The following is a 9973-nucleotide window of genomic DNA, read 5'->3' as shown; positions in this document are numbered from 1 at the left end:
GTAATACCTTCAAACATTGTATGAATGTAATCTGAACATTGGTAAGTAATACCTTCAAACATTTTATAAATTGAAATATGATATATATCAATGCACTACTCACTATAAGATGTATTGTGATTTAGAATATTTTTTCATAATTATTTAATTTATAGTATTGCCACTCCCAACCTGACGTTTCTTGTAAATTTGGAAGGAACTTCACTGTTCTAAACCCTCATATCCACATTCCCAATGTCCTGCATTCTAGATACTTGTATTCTAGATACTTGTGCAATGTGAAGAAACTTTGATGTTATAAACAATCATATCCACCTTCCCAATGTTCCGGCATTCTAGATGCTTGTGCAATGTAGCTATTATTTTATAACAACAATATTTCAAAGTACCATTTGGCACTACCAAGAGTGTCTAAGAGTACAAAAATAAAAAGGCCATCACATTCCCCTTGCAAGAATGTCTAAGGAGTACAAAAATTAAAAAGCTATCGCAGCCCATACAGTGCACAAAATATTAAGCAAACGTATGACAAATTTAGATGAATATATTACTGTAAGTGCTAGTATGTGGTTGGGCACATCATCATTTAGAAAGAAGAAACAAACGACACAGCAAAAAGAGTCAGCATCCATCTTAGTTCCCAAGGTTGAAGTTCAACAAATTAGATGGGAGTACTCTATCCAGGAGGAGGAATTGCTCGGCCTCCGCCGCCGCCCGGAAAAACCTCCGGCTCCAGCCGCCGGTAATTCCTCTGCCCTTCGCCACCCTCCGCGGCCTCCGCCCAGCTCCGCCACCCTCCGCATTAATGTCGACGACTGACAGGTTCCTGACAGACATTCCGATTTCCATCGTGTCTTGCCGCCGGGAAGTTAATTCACCATGGAATTTGAATTCGGAAATAACCCGCGGGCTGCTCCCTCACCAATTCCTCCGCCTGGGTAGACTACTCCCTGCCATTCAACTTCACACAGAAGCCAATCCCATGAATCCAGTGAACGCTCCTGCCATGGTCGACCACGCATACTCTTTTACTTATGTCTCTCTCTTGCAGGCCTGCATTCGGAAAAACGATTTGTGGAGAGAGCAGCCATGCTGGTGTTTACCTCTGGTCTGAACCCCTCTAAGGGAAATGGCAAGGTCGTCTGTGTCATGGATGCGTCCAGTTATGTAGGCTTGTGGATTGTTCAGGGCCTTCTGCAACGAGGCTATTCAGTGCACGCCACTGTGCAGAGAGATGCTGGTATGTTTATTTATTGAAAAGAGAACAAGATTTTGTAGTTTCTTGATAAATTTCATGTCAAGATGAATTTATGAATTTAAAATTTTAACCCAAGTTTGATGCATTACCTTTTTTTTCAAATCCCTAAGAATAAATATAGGAAAATTGCGCCATCCCATTACTATTTTGAATTCCCAGTCACCTTGAAATTGAGATGAAGGTTTTCACATTTCTTTTTGATTGAACTTATAGTATGTTGGCATTCTTCATTGATGATTTTAAATGGTGGCAGGCGAAGTTGAGTCTCTCAGAAAATTGCATGGGGATCGATTGTAGATCTTCTATGCAGATGTCTTGGATTATCACAGCATTACTGATGCGCTCAAGGGCTGTTCTGGTCTGTTCTATAGCTTTGAACACCCTCAGAGTGCTGCAGGTTATGATGTAAGTTAGTGAACCTTTGAATTAAAGATGTGGGCATTTTGGTATATGTATTGGAAGGGTTGAATATTGATAGATGTGGACTTGTGTAATACAGGAAGTGATGGCAGAACTTGAAGTACAAGTAGCCCACAATGCACTGGAAGCGTGTGCTCAGACCTAGACCATTGAGAAAGTTGTGTTCACTTCTTCTGTGGCTGCAGCAATTTGGAGAGAAGATGGAGACTACAAGGTTAATGCCCTTGATGAGAGGCATTGGAGTGATGCAAATCTTTGCAGGAAATTGAAGGTCTGTATATATAATTTTTAAATGACAAAATGTTAAGTTTAGTATACAATCTAAGTAAAGTGGACTGATTTATCACTTTTTCCTTTTAACTTGTTAACGATATCTAACTGAATGGTATGTTCGATAGCGTTGGTCTGATTAGTTGCTTAATCTAGTAAGTAACTCAGAAGTTTGCATCTAAAGCTGCTTTGATCAGATTAGTTAATCTAATAAATAACTTCAACGTTTGCATCTACAGTTTTTCAAGGCCAGCTACAATAGTAGTTTTCCAAGGCGATGGAATCCATGACAGTAGTATATTTAATATGAGCTAAACATGACATTTGTAACAATTGTATCTGGGTGGGGAAAAGCATAATTTCTCCTTCCAATCTAAAGAAATAAATCCAATTGACTCTTTCATATTTTAGTTTGTCCACCATCATTTTACTGAGCTATACAATGCATCTTGCTTCAGCGTTCTCTCAGTCCATGAATCCATATCCAATTAGATTTTGGCTTTTTGAAATTGCTCAAATGATAATACATGCTACATATTCATCTTGCTTCTTTCAGTCCATGAATCCATATCCAATTAGCTTTTGGCTTTTTAAAATTGCTCAAATGATAATACATGCTACATATTGCAGATAACCCTGCAATAATCCATATCCAATTGATCTTTTGCCTCTTAATATTGCTGAAGTGATATGACCTCATAGACAACAGAGTGCATATATCTTCTCTATATGCAACAATCCATATCCAATTCATTTTTGTCTTTGAAGTTGCCCAGGTTATAAATTCATCAAATAATGAGAAAGTCTAGATATGTAACCTTTGTCTAAATCTTTGGTGCATATTGAATCAGGGCTAAAATGGCTTTGTGCTAAGTATATATATTTTTACAGAGAGAACCTAAATACATTGTGGTATGGTATTCATCATTTTTTTGAAGGGGTATATGTATAAAATTTGGGTGTTTCTCAAAGATTGTGGAGTTCAAAGCTGTACAGTTTAATAACAGTATTCCGAACCTTGCAGTGATCTGTGGTATTATGTTCTAATTACACAATATTTCCTGTTCACAGTTGTGGTACGCATTAGCCAAGACACTATCAGAGAAGGCTGCATGGGCGATGGCCATGGACAGGGGGTTGAATATGGTGACAATCAACTCATCTCTGATTGTGGGACCTGGTATCACATACAAAAGCTCAGGATCTACCATTGCATATCTTAAAGGTGAGGGTGAGAGATCTGCATATCAAATAGACTCTGCTCTAGAACGTACAAATATGGTATAGTAATCCCTTGGAGAGGATCTAATCTATGGAAGTGCAAAATATTAGCTAGTTTATTTACAGTGGCTAGTCTTTGTGATTGCAGGGGCTGCACAAATGTACAAGAAGGGCACTTTAGCTAGTGTAGACATAAGGTTTCTAGTGGATGCACATATATGTGCTTATGAAGATCCATCTGCCTATGGGAGATATATATGTTTTAATCAAATAGTCAGTAATGCAGTGGATGCTGTCAATTTAGCACATAGTTTGCAACACTTGATACCATTCCTTGATAGGTACAGAGCAATTAATTATTCTTCAGATATTAAAATCACTGAAGATTCTGTATCTTCAAGATTTAAATTGGGTTGCTTACCTAATGATATTTTATGTTAGCTATTATGTCATAATGAAATTAATCATACATAGATACTATCCAAAGCTAGTCATGAATTCATTATTTATTTGTTTTTTTCATAATTTGGTAACAGATTTGAAGACTCGACGGTTTGCCAAGAGCATCTGAGTAATAAGAAGCTGACTGGATTAATGGTTGGATATGGAAACCGTGCAACCCTAAGCAGCGAATTGTAAGGGAAGGGGAGAGCTTTTCCCCATGTTATAGCTTAACAGCAGCCATCAATGAGGGGCACAAGAAAACTTGGGGAGTTTACATGTTCAAACTATATCCATTTTTGTACATAATGTAATGTAATTTTCACTTCAAGGTTTGTTGGATAGTTGGCAATAAGTCGATTTCCTTCACTACGAGCACCAGCCTTCATTTGATAGTTGGCAATAGCCCTAAGTCGATTTCCATAATGACCAGCATTGAAGTTTAAGGATGTGACTAAGGCTCTCTACCATATGCATTTTTTTTTGGTTAATTTCTGAAGTAAAATCAAATTCATGATTCCTTGCAAGGAAAAGTGAAAGCAAGCTTTGTTGATGGGCTGTTTTGTGTGTGAATAAAAAGTGGATACCTCACACTCTGGAATTGTTTTATCATTATGAAAGTTCCTCCTGTTTGTTTTACCATTATGGGAAGTTACACTTTTTAAGCATCAGCTGTGTTATGAATGGAATGGGAAGTTACACTTTTTCTGTTTTATGGAGTGTGTAATGTTCGCTTATATGTGGCAATTTTGTTACAGAAGGGCTGTTTTTTTTGTCTGTCTCTATATTTTCTTATAAATTGATAGCATCTTTATATATTGGGATGGTAAATTCTTCAATTACAAGATAAAAAATAGAATACTGCTCTGCCTTGGAAGATCGAACTTTTATTTTTAATTTTTTATTATTTAAAGTATGGAATGGATTCGGTTTTTGGAGCTAATGGAAGGTAAATTTCCATTTCTTTTTCTAATATATTTGGGTTTTGGTTCATTAATATATTTTATAACATGAAAGAAAAGCTTCTTAATTAAATAAAAAACAAACTATTTATATATCTTATGAATAATTTTTGTTGGGATTAAAACAAACTCTACAAACATTCTCACCTTTTTTTTTATAATTTTAAAGTTATTAATTTTTATTTTATATTTGTCAATATTTTAAATAATTTATTATTATTAAAAATATATTTTTAAATATATAAATAAATTCACTTTTTTAAAAACTAATTGAGTCTACTTGCTTTATGTAAGTAGTTTTTACTTTCAAATATTTCTCCATAAATTTGAACTTTTAAATTTCAAGAATATTAAATTTACATAAAGTAACTAATTCACATTTCACATCTCAACTATATAAGAAAATATTACTTTGTTAAATTTTTTTTATAGGATTGATTAATTTTTTCACATATATCTTGAAAATAAACTAAGGGAAAGATAAGCACTAGTTTTTATTTTTTAGAAGGGTCCCCATTTATTTAGCTTTATTTCTAAAACTAAATAAAAAGGGGGGTTGTTGCTGGCCACAACAGGGCCATAACTCTTACTTCCTTTTACTTGCATCAATTTCCATTCAAAGATAGAGATACCATTGATACAATTTCAACATTTTCCATTTATTAATAGAAGTTTAATTTCACTATATCTCTGTGTTTTGGTTATAAATATGTATCGTTCCCTTCATAAATTCGAATCATTACAATCAAGTGAAATCTCTTAATACTCGATGACTAATTTAATCTTTAACTCTTTCCTAACTTGACCATCGTGTGGACATCGTTAACCTTAATTACATGTGAAAACCCTTAAGACAAGATGTATTTTTTAGGATTCTAAATAGGGTGCAAGTGATGATGGTGAATGTGGTACAAGGGAAATGATGTTTCAAGAGCTAGAGATTATTTTTCTTTTTCTCTTTTTATATGCTTAGTTCTTTCTTTCCTTCTTTTTAATCTGAGAATGGGGCTGGGAGAACCTGGGTTTTATAGCAAGGCAGCATGTCTCATGTGCATGATGTGACTTTAGTTGCTTCTACCTCGAGCATTTTTTTTAGCTCTTTGATTTTTATTTAGACATTCTTATACCTAATAATTTTCCTTTTTATTTTGAACCTTGCTACAATACATATGATAACTCAAGCATGGAAGGAGAAGTGATGATAATGCATGAAAATGTTGATGAAGTGATGGGGTGTGCAAAATGAGTAGGGAAAATGATGTAAAACACCTACCTTGGTTTCTAGTAGTTCAACTTGATTCATAAGGTGATACATTATCTAGAGGTAAATTATGAACAAACCATCGTACAACATGGTAAAAGACAATAATTTAAAGTGTTATGAGCCAGTGTAGAATATACCAATGATTACCATATATCACAACCCACCTCCAAAAAGCAACATCATCATGTGTGAGAGGACGAACATAGAGTGTGTCATAGTTTGGTATAATCTCTCTCTCCCAAACACCTAACATCACAAGGGTTAGCTAAGTATGTTAAAAACATCTTTGGCAAATGTCCATGGAAATTCCATAGATCTCATTTATGGAACTGTTGGTTCTAATACAAAACACAAGTGAATTGATTCTCTAGCTACACCGACAAGTCAAAGGATAACAGGAACAAAGCAATAAAGAAAAAAAGATGACTTGGAGAACTTGGGAGTCAGACACGGACAACAATATTAACAGGATGATACTTGGGAGTCAGACATGGACAACAATATTAGCAGGACGATAAACATCATTGATGATATTTCAAGATTTGCCAATTATATTCAACAACGCAACCAATCATTGAATCTGGTTATTGCTGAAATGGAAATTTCTTTGAAAGTTACATTTCATTCCTCACTCATCCAAATAGGGAGATTTCTAAGTCCACCAAACAACATGTTAGCAAGACAAGACTATTGCCAAGATGTAATATCAAGGTCACTCCTTTTCTTGTCATTCTAATCTCATCAAAGACACTAACTTTCGAGTGCTCTCCAAACTGTTCAGAATAAACAATTTATTCTAGTATAATCAACAATGTATTTGGTTTAGCTCGTAATGCTAAATGTATCATTGAGCTAGATCTAAAACTCCCCAGCTTGCATGCTGGGCCAATAAATGTATTCATGTAACTTTGCCACTTCCATGATTACCATGGACAATCTTTTAAAGACCAAGGGGAGAAAACGAGTGCTAGGAAACTTCTCCAAGGTTTAACATATGTTGATTGCAGGATTGATGAATTTCTTGTTGTAGTTACCCTAGAGGAGATTCAAAGCACACCCGTAGCAAGCACCATGTGATTAGATATTTTTGGATCTATATTTATTCCTTTGCCACGACAAGGAATAGACATTTTGTCCCTCATAAGTCGGCCACCTCAGAAGTTGCATGATACAGTTAGGGCATGTAATCTCAGTGATAAGTCTGAGGCGAATTAAATAAAAGAATGGTATCTGAGCCTGGTAGCAATTTAACAAGGTATCCATGACTCGACGTCTTGCAGAGTGAATGAGAAGGCTGTTGACTGGAGTTGAATTATTTGACAGTTATGATAACAATTTCATTGGTTTGATTAAAACACGTTGAGTGAAAATGCTTGCTCCTTGTCTTAAGAATGAAGCTTATCTTTATGTTTTGAACAATGCAAGGTGGGTAGAGGGAATTCATATCTCTAGTTTTGCAGACCACTTGGGCTTTTGATTGAGGGAAGTATGGAAGTCGTTTGCTATATAAATTAAAGTCTGCTCCTCATTTTTGCATACAGCCTTGAAAACTAGATCAGAACATACCCTGTTCACTTCATCTCTGAAAACAATCTCTATAACCTCTTTGGTCATGTATGTCACCTCTCACCCAGAAGGAAGGCATGCACCTGTTTGTTGACCTCAATCCAACTGCATCCAGGAGTTTTTTTAACTCCTCTGACTTTCATTATTTTTCTAACCTTTTCAAAGTCACGCCATCTACCAGCCATAGCATATATGTTTGAGAGAAGCACATAAGGTGCAACATCTCTCACATCCAACTCAAAAAGGTGTTTTGCCACGGATTCTCCTAACTCTATATTGTTATGTATTCTGCAGGCTCCAAGCAAACACATCCAAACAGATGCATCGGGTTTGATTGGCATTTTATTGATAAAGCCTTCTGCTTCATCTAGCTGCCCAGCACGGCTAATCAGGTCAACCATGCAGCAGTAGTGCTCCATCGCAGGTATGATGTGATAATAGTCCCTCATGCAATTGAAGTATTGAAGGCCCTCATAGACTAGGCCTGCATGACAGCAGGCAGACAAAACACAAACCATTGTGATATGGTTTGGTTTTACATCACAGGCTTTCATTTTTTCAAAGAGTGTGATGGCCTCACTTACATAGCCATGCATGGCATATCCTGCAATCATGGCCGTCCAACAGACAACATCTCGATGTCGCATCATGTCAAACAGGTGGCGTGCATTGTCTAAGCTACCACATTTTGCATACATGTCTAATAGGGTAGTGACCACAATGACATCCAGCTGAAATCCATTTCTAATTATTTGTTCATGGATCTCTACACCTTGCTCCAAAGTTGCCCAGTTGCCACATGCAGAAAGAACACTGACAAAGATTTTTGTAGTCGGCTTCACACCCGCTAGTTGCATATCTTTGAAAAGCTTCAGGGATTTTTCTCCCGAACCATTCTGTGCATAACCTGCAATCATTACTGTCCAAGATACCTCATCTCGTAATGGCATTTTATCAAATAATCTGTGTCCCTCCTCTATACTCCCGCAACTTATATACATGTCTATCAGGGCACTCTCCACAAAGATATCAGACTGCAATCCACTACTAATTATTTCCTTGTGGATCTCCATACCATGATCCAATGCTGCCAACTTTGCACATGCTGAGAGAACACCAGCAAATGTTTTTGCTATCGCCTTCACATCAGCCCATTGCATTTGCTGGAAAAGCTTCAGGGATTCCTTGGCACGCCCATTCTGGGAATACCCTGCAATCATCACCATCCAGGATATGATGTCTCGGAGATTCATTTGGTCAAATACTTCACGTACCTTGTCCATTTTCCCACATTTTGTATACATGTCTAGTAGGGAATTGCCCACAGATACCTCAGACTGGAATCCCCTTCTATTTATTTCTTCATGTACCTCCATACCCTGTTCCAGAGCTCCCAAATTGGCACATGCCAGGAGAATACATTGGAATGTCTTCGAGTTTGGCTTCACACCTGCCAATTGCATTTCTCGGAAAAGCTTCAGGGCCTCCTCATCCCAGCCGTTCCGCGTAACAACTGCAATCATCACTGCCCATGACACGGTATCCCGTTTACGCATTTTGGCAAACAAATGGCGTGCATCTTCTACACTCCCACATCTTGCATACATATCTACAAGGGCACTTTCAACCAAGACATGAGACTGGAAACCACTTCTGATTATTTCCCCATGAATTTCCATACCCTGTTCCAGATCGGCACATCCCAGCAGAACACTGGCATATGTTTTGGAGTTTGGCTTCATACCCACAAGCCACATTTTCTTGAAAAGCTCCATGGCCTCCTCTGCCTGCCCATTCTGCGCATACCCTGCAATCAACGCTGTCCAGGATACGACGTCTCGTTCACACATTTTGTCAAACAGATAGCGTGCATCCTCTATGTTGCCACATTTTGCATACATATCTATCAGGGAATTCGCCACAAATACATCACTCTGCAATCCACTTCTTTTGATCTCTTCATGAATGTCCAGTCCTTCTCTGATGTCTACAGAGTCGGCGCAAGCAGGGAGTACGCTGGCGAATGTGAACTTATTGGGTTGGACGCCTTCTCGCCGCATGAGGAAGAACAACCCTAAAGCCTCGTGGGCTACCCTTTGCCTGGCATAACCTGTGATCATCACAGTCCACAAACATATATCACGTTTGGGTATTTGATCAAAAACTCTGCGAGCATCCGCCAGGCTCCCACATCTGACATAGACCATTTCAGTTTCATGAACCGTTTCAGTTTTGGATCAACGATCAAACTTTGTTCAATCGTCTTACACCACAAATCCATGGGGAACAATAGGACATGGCGACGGCTGGGGAAATTCATTTCAAAGGGAAACACCTAACGGCGTATTAAACAGGCGGTTCATGTAATTAGAAGACAACCTAATGATGGATTTCAAAGTTATGGAAGAGGAATTTCCCAATTAAATATGGGCTAATTCCCTAAGAAACTGCTCAAGGAAATAGGAGCTTGGTAGGTAGAAAATTTGGCTAAGTATTGGATTGAGTTGGTTTGTGAAGTAGTGAGATAGATTGTCCTTGTGTATAGATTATTCAGGTTGAACAAGCATTATA

The 9973-nt window shown here is 37.5% G+C and overlaps 2 pseudogenes; one reads left to right on the top strand and one right to left on the bottom strand.

The window, feature by feature from the left end:
• Positions 1-1089: 1089 nt before the first annotated feature.
• On the top strand, positions 1090-3808 carry LOC149166329 (cinnamoyl-CoA reductase-like SNL6; annotated as a pseudogene).
• A 2925-nt stretch (positions 3809-6733) lies between these two features.
• On the bottom strand, positions 6734-9609 carry LOC149166328 (pentatricopeptide repeat-containing protein At4g13650 pseudogene; annotated as a pseudogene).
• Between the last annotated feature and the right edge of the window lie 364 nt (positions 9610-9973).

This window comes from Pinus tabuliformis, chromosome 5_1 (assembly GCF_031772625.1).
Source record: "Pinus tabuliformis cultivar Carrire ecotype Pingquan chromosome 5_1, CPIR1, whole genome shotgun sequence".
Lineage (NCBI taxonomy): Eukaryota > Viridiplantae > Streptophyta > Pinopsida > Pinales > Pinaceae > Pinus > Pinus tabuliformis.
The sequence above is the reverse complement of the archived record's forward strand: the minus strand, read 5'-3'. Positions and strand labels throughout refer to the sequence as shown.